This window comes from Solanum verrucosum, unplaced genomic scaffold (assembly GCF_900185275.1).
Source record: "Solanum verrucosum unplaced genomic scaffold, falcon-dt-bn FXZP01000134.1, whole genome shotgun sequence".
In the NCBI taxonomy this organism is placed as follows: domain Eukaryota; kingdom Viridiplantae; phylum Streptophyta; class Magnoliopsida; order Solanales; family Solanaceae; genus Solanum; species Solanum verrucosum.
This window is the reverse complement of record NW_026020833.1, coordinates 1,473,252-1,490,157: the sequence shown is the minus strand read 5'-3', so window position 1 is coordinate 1,490,157 and position 16,906 is coordinate 1,473,252.

The window sequence follows — 16,906 nt, the reverse complement described above, 5'->3', positions numbered from 1 at the left end:
TTAACACTTGACGGAAAGTAGGCCCATACAACCCTTGCACCAATGGTGAACCACCACACCCTTCTTCTATATATTAATACAACTTCATACATCCTTTTCCAAGATACCCAAACAGCCTCCAACAACAATATACATAAGGCAGCCACTATCAATCCCTAAAAATCTTTCAGCATAATAGGAGAATATTGACTCAAGGATTTATCACCATCCATTAGTTCTTGATAAATATATACAAAATTCTCCACCCCAAATCTGTATTTAAAGAGAGGCAAAATTGGGCAGTAGTCTTACCTTAGTTTCTAGGAATTTATCCTCTAAATTTGTACTCCAAGAACTGAAACTCTCCTTCAAACTTTTACTTGAAAATGGGGCAATACTCAAGGAACCAAGGTTTTCTAGGGCTGCTGAATGAAGCCAAGAGAGACCAAGAGAGAAACTTAAGAAATCTGAAAAATTTGCAAGTTAAAAATGAAGCAAAAGATCTGATCTTTATCCCTTTAAAAAGGAGGTGTAATGGCCGAATTTCTTGACTATTTTTGGCCATATATTGTCAAGTAGGTGACCCACCTACTTGGCCCCACCTACTTGGCCTTTTAACTTGGGCTTTTGGGAACTTCAGCACTTGTTGGGCCCTACTCCTAATTATCCCTCTATTCATGTCAATTTGGGCCATAATTAATGCAAGTAGGTGGTCCACCTATTTGGACTTTTCACTTGGGCCTTTTTGGACTTAAGACTATTGGGCCTTGGCTGTCCATTTTTCCCTTATCCTTCTACTCAACTTGGGCCAAATTAATGCAAGTAAGTGGTAGTGCATTTGGCCCAATTACCACTTTACTACCTCTAGTTTAAATACTTCCGTCCGAGCTAACTTGCACTACACATGCTGAAACGTGCAAGGTGTTACATCACCTTGCAAGCTAGCTAGTTTAAACCAACACTAATCATATAAAAAGCATGGTCCCTCACCTATACTATAAGGCTATGTCAAGTATCACGTGAATAGAACTAGCATACGCATAATACATGTTGTTACAGTAAGACTTTGATTGGATGATTTGATGATTAAAACTAGTTAACAAGTAATTAAAGATGTTAATTAATTGTTAAATAGTTGAGGACTTCAAGGGAAAAATGGTAGAAAAAAGAATCACGAAGTTTGGACACTTAGAAAAGTTTCTAGGTCCAAAAAACTTTCATACTTAGAATATTTTTGGGGTCTTAAGCAAAAAAAACCTGCACATTTTCCTCTCTGAATCTGAGCCACATGCGCCACGTGGCGCGTCTGGGATGTCCTGGTAGTGAGCTGCTGTTGTGGCACTGAGCTGGTGCTGAAGTGGCGGCTGTGTTGGCAGGTGATTGCTGACGTGGCAGTCCACGTGGATTTTTTAAAAAAAATTAATTTTTTTTTTTGAGTTCAATTTTTTTTTTTCAATTTCCCTTCTTTTTTTATTCTTCGAAATTCCACTAATGGACCCCAAAACAACACCTTTGACCAACTTTGACTTCAAAAGTTGGATCAAATGTACTTTCTCCTTTTTTCTTCTTCAAGAACAACTTGAAGACACCAAGAACACATGGAACACCAAGAACACACACTAAAGCCCAATATACTCAAATCAACTCGAAATTGGCTCAAAATTTAGGATTTTCTTCCCTTCAACTAAGAGAACAAAGCCCACTAGTAATTAATCTCCAATTTCACCTCAATCAAAAGACCCACTTTCAAAATTTGAAAAGTTTGAAAAACTTGAAACTCTACAATGGTAACTTCACTTCTACAACTCCAAATTGAACAAAAATGAAACCTAGACTTAAAAAAACACTAGGGAACAAGGATCTAGTGTCATAAACAACAAATCAAAATTAAAAAAAAATCAGATTTTTTTTTTTGACGATTTTTTTGGACTCTGTTTTTTTTTAAAACCAAGACTAAATTTGTAAGAACAAATCTAAACCTAGGCTCTTGATACCAAATGATAAGGGTTCCAATTGGGGATGAAACCAATTGAAATCAAATGTGGAATGAAACAACACAAAAGTAAGATAGATGAGAAATAAGAGATGAGAAGAGAAGAATGAAAGGCAATTGAATAAACAATAAACCAAGGAACAAGAGAAACTTGAATTCAAAAAGAAACAACTCAAATTGAAAACCACAAATGAGCACTCTCAAGTGAAATCAAGGTTAAAGAAGTCCTAAATCAACAATGACAATCCACCCATCACTAATCTAGATTAAGCTACACTAAGCTAGGCTATCCTAAAGGGATTCCACCCTTAAACTACACTCTTGAAAGAGTTTATTCATTTCACATTCAAAATCCATATAGTCTAAATCTTCCAAAATAAAAGAGACTACTATTTATACTAATAAAATAAAGAAGACACTTATTTAACAATTTTACCCTTAATGAGGCAAGGGCCTTGTTTGGTTGACTTCTTTTGTGAATTCTTGAAAATAAAGTAAAGAAGACACTTCTTTGACAATTTTACCCTTAATGAGGTAAGGGCCTTGTTGGTTGTCTTCTTTTGTGAATTCTTGAAATTATGAGATGACCATTTGCACAAATGGCCTCTTTCTTCTTTCTCTTCACTTAGATGGACCTTCCACATATTGTACTGCTTGATTTTGTGTCCATCAAGCTTCTCTAATGCTTTTACGCGATCCATGCTATCCATGTTGTTATCATCCTCCCCCTTTTGAAAAGGCTTAGGGTTAGGGGTTTATCCCTAAGGTTTAGGGTTTAGATTTCTTAGCATTTGAATTGAACAGTTAAGGTCTCCTAGGTTTTTTTTTGGTCATTTAAGGCGTAGGGTTTAGTGTTTTAGGTTTAGGGTTTTTCTAGAATAGGGTTTAGGTTTGTTAGGTTTAAGATTTTTTAGAGTTTTTCTAAGTTTTAATATTTATTAAGTTTTTCTTTGTTGTGTTTTAGGGTTTTGGGTTTCTTAGTGCTTTTTTGGGTTTAGGGTTTGGGGTTTTCATAGGGTTTGGGTTTTGGGCTTATGATTTTTAAGGGTTTAGGATTCAAGGTTTAGAGTTTGGGATTTATGGTTCTATAGGTTTATGGGTTTTAAAGTTTTTTTATTAGGTTTTTTAGGGTTTAGGTTTTCTTAGTTATTTTTAAGGATTTAGGCGTTAGATTTCTTCCATAAATTTATACGTTGTTACTTGGATCTTTTCTAGGCCTTAGAACATCTAATCCTTGGAAATTCGTGGATCTTTCCTTCGAAATTCCCATATCTTTAGTTAGTTTTTTGTTTCTTTTCTTTGTGCTTCCGCATTCTAATATTCAATTCTCTATTTGTGATCTCCCTTAAAGGCTTAGGGCTTCTTAGAGTTTCATAAGGCTTAGGTTTGGGGGTTTATCCCTAAGGTTTAGGGTTTGGGTTTCATAGGGTTTGAGTTTAACATTTAAGGTCTCCTAGGTTTTTTTGGGTCATTTAGGGTGTTGGGTTTAATGTTTAGGTTTAGGGTTTTTCTATGGTTTAGGGTTTAGGTTTGTTAGGTTTAAGATTTTATAGGTTTAGAGTTTTTAAAGTTTTTTTTGTAGTTTTTTAGTGTTTAGTTTTACTTAGGATTTAGGATTTCTTAGGGTTTAGGGTTTCTTAGAATTTCATAAGGCTTAGGGTTGGGGGTTTATCCCTAAGGTTTAGGGCTTAGGTTTCTTAGCATTTGAATTGAACATTTAAGGTCTCCTAGGTTTTTTTTGGGTTATTCAGGGCGTAGGGTTTAGTGTTTTAGGTTTAGGGGTTTTCTAGAATAGGGTTTAGGTTTGTTAGGTTTAAGATTTTTTAGAGGTTTTCTAGGTTTTAATGTTTTTTAAGTTTTTCTTTGTTGTTTTTTAGTTCGGTTTCTTAGTGCTTTTTTGGGTTTAGGGTTTGGGGTTTTCTTAGGGTTTGGGTTTTGGGCTTATGATTTTTAAGTGTTTAGGGTTCAAGGTTTAGAGTTTGGGATTTATGGTTCTTTAGGTTTAGGGGTTTTAAAGGTTTTTTTTAGGTTTTTTAGGGTTTAGGTTCCCTTAGTGATTTTTTAGGATTTTGGGTTTAGGATCATAGGTTTTAGTGTATTAGGGTTTAAGATTTAGAGTTTTTAGGGTTTCTTGGTTTAGGATTTAGGGCTTCGGATTTTAGGTTAAGAGTTTATGGTTTTTTTTATGATTAAGGTTTTTAAATGGTTTCGGGTTTCTTAGGTATTTTTAAGAATTTGGATTTCTTAAGATTTAGGGTTACGTAGGCCTAATATACGGCCTAGGATTTTAAGTTTAGGGTTTTTTCTAAGGCTTATGGTTTTAAAGATGTTGTTTTTCCGGGTATTATAGTTGTAGGTGTTTAAATGGATTTTAGGGTTTAGGGTTTCTTAGGATTCCACATGGTTTGGGGTTTAAGGTTTAGCCCTATGATTTAGAGTTAACGATTTAGAGTTTCTTAGGGTATATTATTTAGCGTTTAGGATTTCTTAGGGTTTGGTTTTTTTGAGGGTTTTTAGGATTTAGGGTTTTCGGTTTAAGATTTTCTAGTGTTTTATTAAGTTTAGAGGAATTTTTAGATTTAGGGTTTGAAGGTGTTTAGGATTTCTATGGTTTTTTAACGATTTAGCGGTGCTTAGATCTAAGGGGATTTATAGGGTTTTGAGTTTTTAAAAGTTAAGGGCTTTAAAAGTATTTTAGGGCTTTTTTTATTTCTTAAAGTTTAGGGTTTTTTAGGGTTTAGGATTTTTTCTTGGGGTTATGGTTTTAAAGGGTTTTTTTTTTCTGGTATTATAGTTGTAGGTGTTTAAATGGATATTAGGGTTTAGGGTTTCTTAGGATTCCATTTGGTTTGGGGTTTAAGGTTTAGCCCTATGATTTAGAGTTAAGGATTTACAGTTTCTTAGGGTATATTATTTAGTGTTTAGGATTTCTTAGGGTTTGGTTTTTTTAAGGGTTTTTAGGATTTAGGGTTTGGGGCTTAAGATTTTCTAGTGTTTTATTAGATTTAGAGGAATTTTTAGGTTTAGGGTTGGAAGGTGTTTAGGATTTCTATGGTTTTTTAACGATTAAGGTGTTTAGCGCTTTAAAAGGTTTTTAGGGTTTTTTTTATTTCTTAAAGTTAAGGGTTTCTTAGGGTTTAGCCCTAAGGTTTAGGCGGAAGAGTTTAGGGTTTCTTTGGGTATAAGGTCTAAGTTTTTATTTAAGGATTTTTAAGGTTTAGGGCTTAAGTTTTTGTTGAATTTTTTTGGTTCAGAGTTTTTTTAGTTTTAGGATTTTAAAAGGGGTTTTCAATATTGATATGATTTTTTACTGTTTAGAGGTTCTCACGGCTTAGGGTTAATTTGGGATTAGGGCTTAGGATTTTAGATTTTAAGGGTGTTTTTAGGTTTAGTGTTTTTAAAGGTGTGTTAGGCTTTAGGGATTGATGGTGTTTCATAAGTCTTGGGGTTTCCCTAAGGTTTAGGGTTTAGTGTTTCTTAGGGTAGCGTTTCTTAGGGATTTCAGATTTCTTAGGTTTAGGCTTTTAAAGGTGTTGATCTAATATGCTTATGATATGCCAACTCAAGGTTAGCTTGGGGTCACTCGTAATCCTAGGTCTCGTGTTACCTCAAGTGGGTAACCTCGGGGAGTGACAAAAACAATGTATGAATAAAAGCCTCTAACTGACTAGAGATGCTGGGACATTCCCCCAGCTAATTCTAGTAAAACTGAAACTAAAATGAAAGACTGAATATAAAATATGGAATTCATCCTCGAAAAACGAGGACTCACCACTGATATTGCTGAATACGGATCGGAAACCGATCTCCACGAGATCTGAATGCTAAGGACCTGAACCTACATCAAGAGAAGATGTAGCGTAGACTATGTATCAGTAGTTGAACGATTCTGAGCATGCATGACATGATAGAGCTGAACAAATATATATAACTGAATAGAGCATATTGAACAATGATATAATCTGAACATGATTAAGAAGAGTTTAGGTATTTGGTTAAGGGTTTTTAGGTTAGGGTTTAGAACATAAGTTTTTCTATAAAAAAAAATCGGTCAAGAGTTTTTTTCAATTTAGGATAGTTAAAGATTTTTTAGGATAATTATAGATTTTACAATATATGAGCTCTAAGGGCTTAGGACTTGGGGTTTTAGATTAAGGAATTTTTAAAGTTTTTTAGTGTTTAGCTTTTCTTAGGATTTAGGATTTCTTAGGATTTAGGGCTTCTTGGAGTTTCATAAGGCTTAGGGTTGGGGGTTTATCCCTAAGGTTTAGGGTTTGGGTTTCCTAGGGTTTGAGTTTAACATTTAAGGTCTCCTAGGTTTTTTTTGGGTCATTTAGGGTGTAGGGTTTGGTGTTTAGGTTTAGGGTTTTTCTATGGTTTAGGGTTTAGGTTTGTTAGGTTTAAGAATTTTTAGGTTTAGAGTTTTTAAAGTTTTTTTTGTACTTTTTTAGTGTTTAGTTTTTCTTAGGATTTAGGATTTCTTAGGGTTTAGGGCTTCTTAGAGTTTCATAAGGCTTAGGGTTGGGGGTTTATCCCTAAGGCTTAGGGTTTAGGTTTCTTAGCATTTGAATTGAATATTTAAGGTCTCCTACGTTTTTTTGGGTCATTTAGGCCGTAGGCTTTAGTGTTTTAGGTTTAGGGCTTTTCTAGAATAGGGTTTAGGTTTGTTAGGTTTAAGATTTTTTTAGAGGTTTTGTAGGTTTTAATGTTTTTTAAGTTTTTCTTTGTTGTTTTTTAGGGATTTGGGTTGCTTAGTGCTTTTTTGGGTTTAGGGTTTGGGTTTTGGTCTTATGATTTTTAAGGGTTTAGGGTTCAAGGTTTAGAGTTTGGGATTTATGGTTCTTTAGGTTTAGGGGTTTTAGAGTTTTTTTTTGTAGGTTTTTTAGGGTTTTGATTTTCATAATGATTTTTAGGGTTTAGGGTTTCCTAGGATTCCATATGGTTTGGGGTTTAAGGTTTAGCACTATTATTTATAGTTAAGGATTTAGAGTTTCTTAGGGTATATTATTTAGTATTTAGGATTTCTTATGGTTTGGTTTTTTTATGGGTTTTTAGGATTTAGGGTTTTGGGCTTAAGATTTTCTAGTGTTTTATTTGGTTTAGAGGAATTTTTATGGTTAGGGTTTGAAGGTGTTTAGCATTTCTATGGTTTTTTAACGATTAAGGGGTTCTTAGATCTTAGGGGATTTATAGGGCCTTTAGGGTTTTTGGTTTTTAAAAGTTTAGGGCTTTAAAAGTTTTTTAGGGTTTTTTTATTTCTTAAAGTTTAGAGTTTCTTAGGGTTTAGTCTTAAGGTTTAGGCGGAAGGGTTCAGGGTTTCTTTGGGTGTAAGGTTTAAATTTTTATGTAAGGGTTTTTAAGGTTTAGGGCTTAAGTTTTTGTTGAATTTTTTAGGTTTAGTATTTTAAAAGGGGTTTTCAAGATTGTTATGATTTTTTACTGTTTAGGGGATCTTACGGCTTAGGGTTTCTTTGGGTTTAGGGCTTATGATTTTAAATTTAGAGTTTTTAGGGGTTAGGGATTTTAAGGGTGTTTTTAGGTTTAGTGTTTTTAAAGCTGTTTTTAGACTTTAGGGTTTGATGGTGTTTCATAAGTCTTGGGGTTTCCCTAACGTTTAGGGTTTAGTGTTTCTTAGGGTAGGGTTTCTTAGGGATTTCAGATTTCTTAGGTTTAGGCTTTTAAAGGTTTTTAGTGTTTAGCTTTTCTTAGGATTTAGGATTTCTTAGGATTTAGGGCTTCTTAGAGTTTCATAAAGCTTAGGGTTGGGGATTTGTCCCTAAGGTTTAAGGTTTATGTTTCTTAGCGTTTGAATTGAATATTTAAGGTCTCCTAGGTTTTTTTTTGGTCATTTAGGGCGTAGGGTTTAGTGTTTTAGGTTTAGGGTTTTTCTAGAAAAGGATTTAGGTTTGTTAGGTTTAAGATTTTTTAGAGTTTTTAAAGTTTTTTTTGTACTTTTTTAGTGTTTAGTTTTTCTTAGGATTTAGGATTTCTTAGGATTTAGGGCTTCTTAGAGTTTCATAAGGCTTAGGGTTGGGGGTTTATCCCTAAGGTTTAGGGTTTGAGTTTAACATTTAAGTCTCCTAGGTTTTTTTTTGGGTCATTTAGGGTTTAGGTTTGTTAGGTTTAAGATTTTTTAGAGGTTTTCTAGGTTTTAATGTTTTTTAATTTTTCTTTGTTGTTTTTTAGGGTTTTGGGTTTCTTAGTACTTTTTTGGGTTTAGGGTTTGGGGTTTTCTTAGGGTTTGGATTTTTGGCATATGATATTTAAGGGTTTAGGGTTCAAGGTTTAGAGTTTGGGATTTATGGTTCTTTAGGTTTAGGGGTTTTATAGTTTTTTTTTTAGGTTTTTTAGGGTTTAGGTTTTCTTTGTGATTTTTAGGGGTTTAAAGTTTTTTTTTAGGTTTTTTAGGGTTTAGGTTTTCTTAGTGATTTTTAGGGGTGTAGGTTTTCTTAGTGATTTTTTAGGATTTAGGGTTTAGGTTCATAGGTTTTAGGGTATTAGGGTTTAAAATTTAGAGTTTCTTAGTTTTCTTGGTTTAGGATTTAGGGCTTCGGATTTTAGGTTAAGATTTTTTTAGAGTTTATGGTTTTTTCTTAAGATTAATGTTTTTAAATGTTTTAGGGTTTCTTAGGTATTTTAAAGAATTTGTATTTCTTAAGATTTAGGGGTACGTAGGCCTAATATAGGGCATAGGATTTTAAGTTTAGGGTTTTTTCTAGGGCTCATTGTTTTAAAGGGGTTTTTTTTCCCGGGTATTATAGTTGTAGGTGTTTAAATGGATTTTAGGGTTTAGGGTTTTTTAGGATTCCATATGGTTTGGGGTTTAAAGTCTAAGCCCTATGATTTAGAGTTAAGGATTTAGAGTTCTTAGGGTATATTATTTAGCGTTTAGGATTTCTTAGGGTTTGGTTTTTTTAAGGGTTTTTAGGATTTAGGGTTTTGGGGTTAAGATTTTCTAGTGTTTATTAGGTTTAGAGGAATTTTTAGATTTAGGGTTTGAAGGTGTTTAGGATTTCTATGGTTTTTTAACGATTAAGGGGATCTTAGATCTTAGGGGATTTATAGGGTTTTGGGTTTTTAAAAGTTTTTTAGGGTTTTTTTTATTTCTTAAAGTTTAGGGTTTCTTAGGGTTTATATTCCTAAGGTTTAGGCGGAAGGGTTTAGGGTTTCTTTGGGTATTAGGTCTAAGTTTTTATTCAAGGGTTTTAAAGGTTTAGGGCTTAAGTTTTTGTTGAATTTTTTAGGTTCAGAGTTTTTTAAGGTTTAGGATTTTAAAGGTGATTTTAGGTTTAGTGTTTTTAAAGGTATTTTTAGGCTTTACGGTTTGATGGTGTTTCATAAGTCTTGGGGTTTTCCTAAGGTTTGGGGTTTAGTGTTTCTTAGGGATTTTATATTTCTTAGGTTTAGGCTTTTAAAGGTGTTGATCTAATATGGTTATGATATGCCAACTCAAGGTTAGCTTGGGGTCACTCGTGATCCTAGGTCTCGTGTTACGTCAAATGGATAACCTCGGGGAGTGGCAAAAACAATATATGAATAAAAGCCTCTAACTGACTAGAGATGCTTGGACATTCCCCCAGCTAACTCTAGCAAAACTGAAACTAAAATGAAAGACTGAATATAAAACATGTAAATCATCCTCGAAAAATGAGCACTTACCACTGATATTGCTGAATACGGATCGAGAGCCGATCTCCGCGTGATCTGAATGTTAAGGACATGAACCTACATCAAGAGAAGATGTAGCGTAGACTATGTATAAGTAGTTGAACGATTCTGAGCATGCATGACATGATAAAGCTGAACAAATATATATATAACTGAATAGAGCATATTGAACAATGATATAATCTGAACATGATTAAGATGAGTTTAGGTAAATTGGTTATGGGTTTTTACGTTAGGGTTTAGAGCTTAAGTTTTTCTAAAAATAATTTGGTCACGAGTTTTTTTCAATTTAGGATTGTTAAAGATTTTTTAGGATCATTATTGATTTTACGATATATGAGCTCTAAAGGCTTAGGACTTGAGGTTTTAGATTAAGGAATTTTTTTAGGGTTTTTAAGTATTGTTTTTGGGATTTTTAGTTTTAGGGTTTTAAAGGTTTTTAGTGTTTAGATTTTCTTAGGGTTTAGGGTTTCTTAGAGTTTCATAAGGCTTAGGGTTGGGGGTTTATCACTAAGGTTTGAGGTTTAAGTTTCTTAGGATTTGAGTTTAACATTTAAGGTCTCCTAGGTTTTTTTTTTGGGTCATTTAGGGTTTAGTGTTTAGGTTTTAAAGGTTTTTAGTGTTTAGCTTTTCTTAGAATTTAGGATTTCTTAGGATTTAGGGCTCCTTAGAGTTTCATAAGGCATAGGGTTGGGGGTTTATCCCTAAGGTTTTGTAGCGTCCCATATTTTGCATAGACTAGTTCTATGTGAGTAATGAGGGTTTGAAATAGGTTTGACAATATTCGAAAGAGGTTTGAGGTTAAATAGAGTAAGTAAAGTATAATTTGTCATAGTAATCAACCTAGTTGCTTAAGCTACTGATTCGGATTTCTTACGCAATTAAGTTACTTACGTACATGTATACCTTACGTAGAAAGGATGATATAGGTTCTTAATGGTAGATTAACTGCTGACCTACTTAAATGAGTGGTAAGTAGTTGATGCATCTACTTACGAAATATGTGGACTGCATTTAAAAGAAAAGGGCAACTAGGTGATGCAGCTACTTAAATAACTTGTGGCAGAAATTAAGGGAGTGATGTATCTGCTTACTTAAAGTGAGGGACTAGATATTTCTACATTTTTCTTAATCTAAAAACGTCCATAAAGGACCCTTAAGAGAATGAAATTCATTTCATATATCTCTCACTTGTTCTACAACAATTTACTCCCAAAAAGAAACCCTAGAAGCTCCAAAGTGCTGGCCTGTAAGTTCACCATTAAATATCTGAGAAAACCCTTTATTTTTCAAGTACAAGTTGGTGTAACATCTCCCATCTTAAGAAATTCAAGAGGAGGAATTGATTTCACCTTAAGGTAAGGCTACTGCCATATGTTAATTTTTTCATCCCTCTTTTGTGCTTGAATCGGTTAGCGGATTTGGTATGTGTTAATAAGCTGAGAATTGTTCCTTTTACATGGTGTGAGATTGGGGAATGTTCTGGTTGATTGTGCATGTTGGGACAGCCATGGAGGGGAGTCCCCTTTAACTCAATTGTTAGCCCATTTGAGCATTTTAAATGTAATGTTAGTTGGATGCTCAAGGGACAGTGGTCGGAAACCGTGAGTTCATATTGCTACTGCCACATTCTTATGTTTAGAAACTCATTTGTGTATAGTAACATAAGGAGGCATGTGCAGAAGTCATGAGAACTTGTTAAAGGATAAAACAGTAACGTACCATCTAATTGGGCGTTGCATGAACTTGCTGCCTGCAACCCCTTTATATACTGTTTTGCATATGTTATAAAGCCCGAGGAGTTTCAAGGGACCTTATTAGAAAGTAGTATTGTATATGACGCTATTAAAGGAGAAGGGGTGGAATGCATTCCATCGGTTTGATAAGTATGGGTTTGCTGCCTGATTACTCTTTGCCAAGTTTAAGTAACCCAATTTGTTGGTTAGCTACTAATATTAGTTGTGTTACTTATTTCATTGTAGATTAATAATCGGAAAGGAAGGAGGTTAATTCGTTGTACTCTATGAGTGGTACAGCAAGGTATGTAAGGCTATTCGATTCTATATTATTTTGCATGAACTCTGCTTGTGTCACTACCAACAAGTGAGCTTCCTAAGTGCTCTTTCAAGTAAAAGATACATAGTGGCAGCGTACAATCCCAAACACAGCTAACAATAGTTCCCCTCTCCTTAGTGTGTCGAATTGCTTCAATATATGTACATCTTTACTTTTCCAAGTATTGATATGAGAAAAGGGTAATTTCAGCAGTAGCTTTGTGATTGCTCCTGTCAATCAAATAAGGTCCATTGTGTCATTTGACCTCTTATGTAATTCATTAGTGTTACACTTCCATCTTGTGTTATTGTTATTGCCCTAAGAGCATATTCACATGTTTGCTACTACTGATCCACAATTCTGATGCTCAAAAATAATTATGACCACCAAAATAACAATCTCAAAGATTAAAGAAACTATATGAAGCGGTATATGTGTAAGGGTGGCAGCCAGGGGCAAAAGCCTAGCATGGGTCGATCCCAATTTGTGTATAAGGGTGGCAGCCTAGGGGCGAAAGCCTAGCATGGGTCGATCCCAAATTTATATATTTGAGGACAGTATCTAAGGTGTTAAAATGCCTAGCATGGGTCATCCTCTTTTACCACTGATCAGTTGGTTATTTGTATCACATGATTTACAGAGATCGCAATGTAAAGAAAATTTACATAAAAGAATATAATGTACATGATCCCACAACAGCAACAAGGGTGGTCTTTAATCTAATCTATGCAGTTACATATTGATACTTGATTTCAATTGAGCTCTTGTTTACATATGTTATTGCCTTACATATTCAGTACATTCTTCGTACTGACGTCCCTCTCGGGGAACGCTGCATTTCATGCTGCAGCCACAGTTACTCCAGCTAGTAGACCTCCTGATATGATAAGGGTTCCAATTGGGGATGAAACCCATTGAAATCAAATGGGGAATGAAACAACACAAAAGTAAGATAGATAAGAAATAAGAGATGAGAAGAGAAGAAAGAAAGGCAATTGAATAACAATCAACCAAGGAAGAAGAGAAACTTGAATTCGAAAAGAAACAACTCAAATTGAAAACCACAAATGAGCAATCTCAAGTGAAATAAAGGTTAAAGAAGTCCTAAATCAACAATGACAATCCACCCATCACTAATCTAGATTAAGCTACACTAAGCTAGACTATCCTAAATAGATTCCACCCTTAAACTACACTCTTGAAAGAGTTTGTTCATTTCACATTTAAAATCCATATAGTCTAAATCTTCCAAAATAAAAGAGACTGCTATTTATACTAATAAAATAAAGAAGACAGTTCTTTGACAATTTTACCCTTAATGAGTCAAGGGCCTTGTTTGGTTAACTTCTTTTGTGAATTCTTGAAAATAAAGTAAAGAAGACACTTCTTTGACAATTTTACCCTTAATGAGGTAAGGGCCTTGTTTGGTTGTCTTCTTTTGTGAATTCTTGAAATTATGAGATGACCATTTGCACAAATGGCCTCTTTCTTCTTTCTCTTCAGTTAGATGGACCTTCCATACATTGTACTTCTTGATTTTGTGTCCATCAAGCTCCTCTAATGCTTTTACGCGATCCATGCTATCCATGTTGTTATCACCTCCCCAGTAGGAGCACAGGACACTCAGCTGCTATTGGTGAGCTCCAAGTTGATTCGGGGCTTAATCAAGTCTTTCGCATCTATTTTGTTATCGTACAGTAGTTAAAGGTAAGGTGGGGCCTTGTCCCGACCTAAACTAAGGTTGTCTATCTTGTAAAGGCTTTGTAGACTAATGTATAAAGTTTGGTTGTGTCTTGTCTCTTAACAATTATGGCCTCCACGGCCAAGTGTTGTACATAAGTTTTGGGCCTGTCTATGTCGGTCATTTATCACTACAGGGCATATAAGCTTGTCATAGCTTCATAGTTATCATAGTTAAATGTATGGTAAGTACAGGTTGTAGGTTGGTTCTCCCGGGCCATTTAGACATCGGGTGCCTGTCTGTCTTAATCAGATCTGAGGCGTGACAAAAGTGGTATCCGAGCAGGTCATCCTAGGGAGTCTACAAAGCCGTGTCTTTGTAGAGTCTTGCTTATGGATGTGTTCTGCACCACATCTATAAACAGGAAGCTACGGGACATGTAGGAGTTGTTTCTTTTGTTTCATCTTCTAGATCGTGCGATAGAGCCATATTGTAGGTGGATTATATCTAACCTCTAAATTGTTTTATTATATCAAAAATGCCGATTATGAGAAGGAGTAGAAATACAGGCAAGCAAATAGATGTGGCTGCCGGAGAAGGGAGTAGCCAATCATTACCTAGACAAGCTGATCAAAGTGAGGCTCAAAATGAGTCTCTGTCACAGACTTCCCCGACTTCTCCATCTCCAGATGATTTAAGGAGGGAAGCAGCACCGAGAACCCCCTATTAATACTATTGAGCAAGATTTAAAGAATGTAGTCCAATTATTGACTCGTATAGTTGCTTGCCAAGGGCAAAGTCAAGAAGGTCCAATTGCAGGTACGAGTGGTGCAGATAGGGCTGCTAGTACGCGGATACGTGATTTTCTTAATTTGGACCCTCCATCATTCACCGGGTCAGATCCTAAAGAAGATCCGCAAGACTTTATTGATCAGGTTCAACGAACTTTGGATGTTATGCATGTAAGTGGTAAAGAAGCAGTTGAGCTAGCAACATATAGACTCAGGGGTATGGCTATATTATGGTAGGAAGCTTGGAAGCAACCAAGGGTTACAGATGCCCCTTTAGCTAGTTGGAAAGAGTTCAAAAAGGCATTTCTTGACCATTATCTGCCATTGGAGATCCGAGAGGCCCGTGCTGATCATTTTTTAAATCTCCACCAAGGGAATATGAGCGTGAGGGAGTACAGTCTCAAGTTTAATTCTTTATCCAGGTATGGTCCTAATGTAGTGTCTACTATGGAGGATAGAGTTCATCGATATGTGGACAGATTAGATTCATATTTGGTTAGAGATTGTACCATTGCTTCTTTGAATAAAGACATGGATATAGCGAGGATGCAAGATTTTGCACAAAAGTTGGAGGATCAAAGGCAAAGAAGAAGGGCACAAGAGTCAGAAAGAGGGCAGTCCAAGAGGGCCAAATCTACGGGGCAGTTTACCCAATCTCAAGGTGAGTTTAAGCCTCGGTTTTCTAATAGACCACCTAGGCCATCATTTTCCTACTCTACAGCTAGTGCTCCACCCCGAGGGTCTAGGGGCGATCAGTTTGGGCAAAGAGGTGAAAGCCAAAGCTCAAGAACAGCGGGGCACCACGAGCAGGGAATTATGAGCCAATCAAGACATCCTCGATAACTTTGTATACAATGCAGGAGAAATCACTTAGGCACATGTAGGTTTGGGACAGATGCTTGTTTTTGGTGTGGTACACCGGGACACATGATGAGAAATTGCCCTCAAAGGGGCATGGGTGGTATGGCACAACCTGCTGGATCGATTGCTGCATCGTCTTCATCAGTTCCTTCTTTAGGCAGGGGTGCACAAATGCCTGCAGGTCGTGGTAGAGGTGTTAGAGGGGCAGCTAGTTTTAGTGGAGTTCAGAATCGCACGTATGCCCTAGGGAATCGACAAAATTTGGAGGCTTCACCGGATGTGGTTACAGGTACATTATCCATCTTTTCACATATTGTATATGCATTAATTGATCCGGGGTCTACACTATCATATGTCACTCCATTGATTGGTGCAAAGTTAAAAAGAACACCAGAATTATTGGTTAAACCAAATGAAGTGTCTACACCGATTGGTGAATCTATTATAGTTAGAAGAGTCTATCGAAAGTGCATAGTAACTATTTGTGGTCGTAATACATTAGCTGACCTTGTTGAACTAGAAATGGTTGATTTTGATGTCATTATGGGTATGGATTGGTTAGCTTCTTGTTATGCTACAGTAGAATGCCGAACTAAGATGGTGCATTTCCATTTTCCAAAAGAGGCAGTCCTTGAATGGAAAGGTAATATTGGGTTGCCAAGAGGAAAGTTTATTTCTTATTTTAAGGCGAAGAAGATGATGTCCAAAGGCTACATATGCCATTTAGTAAGAGTAAGAAATATAGATGCAGATCCACCAACTTTTCAATCTGTTCCGGTGGTAAATGAATTTCCTGATGTATTTCCTGAAGATCTTCCAGGTTTGCCTCCAGAACGAGAAGTAGAGTTTGGTATTGATATAATTCCAGATACTCAACCTATCTCCATTCCTCTATATAGAATGGCCTGGCAGAATTACGGGAGTTGAAGGAACAATTAAATGATTTGTTAGAAAAAGGATTCATAAGGCCTAGTATGTCCCCTTGGGGAGCACCAGTTTTATTTGTACGCAAGAAAGATGGCTCATTGACAATGTGTATTGATTACCGACAGTTGAATAAGGTAATGATTAAGAACAAATATCCCCTCCCAAGAATTGATGATTTGTTTGATCAGTTACAGGGTGCTAAGTGCTTTTCAAAAATTGACTTGAGGTCGGGTTATCACCAAGTGAGGGTCAGAGATCAAGATATACCCAAGACGGCTTTTCGAACACAGTATGGTCATTTCGAGTTTTTAGTTATGTCATTCGGGCTAACAAATGCACCAGCAGCTTTTATGGATTTGATGAATAGGGTGTTCAAGCCATTTTTGGATGTGTTCATGATAGTATTTATAGATGACATTATGGTGTATTCAAGATCTGAAGAGGACCATGCTAATCACTTGCGGCAGGTGCTACAGATTCTTTGTGATCGAAAGTTGTACGCAAAGTTCTCTAAATGTGAGTTTAGGTTAAGATCTGTGGCATTTTTGGGTCATATTGTATTTGATGAAGGAGTAAGGTTTGATACCAAAAAGATAGAAGCTGTGAAGAACTGGCCAAGACCTACAACACCTACGGAGGTTCGTAGTTTCCTTGGGCTGGCAGGTTATTATAGAAGGTTTGTTGAAGGATTTGCTTCTATTTCCTCACCATTAACAAAACTAACACAAAAAGAACTCAAGTTCCAGTGGAGCGATGCATGTGAAAGAAGCTTCCAAGAACTGAAGAATAAATTGACTTCTACACCTGTATTGGTACTTCCAGAAGGCACGGAAGGGTACGTAGTGTATTGTGATGCATCGGGAGTGGGCTTAGGATGTGTTTTGATGCAGCATGGTAAGGTGATAGCTTATGCCTCAACGCAGTTGTGGTCACATGAGAAAAACTATCCAA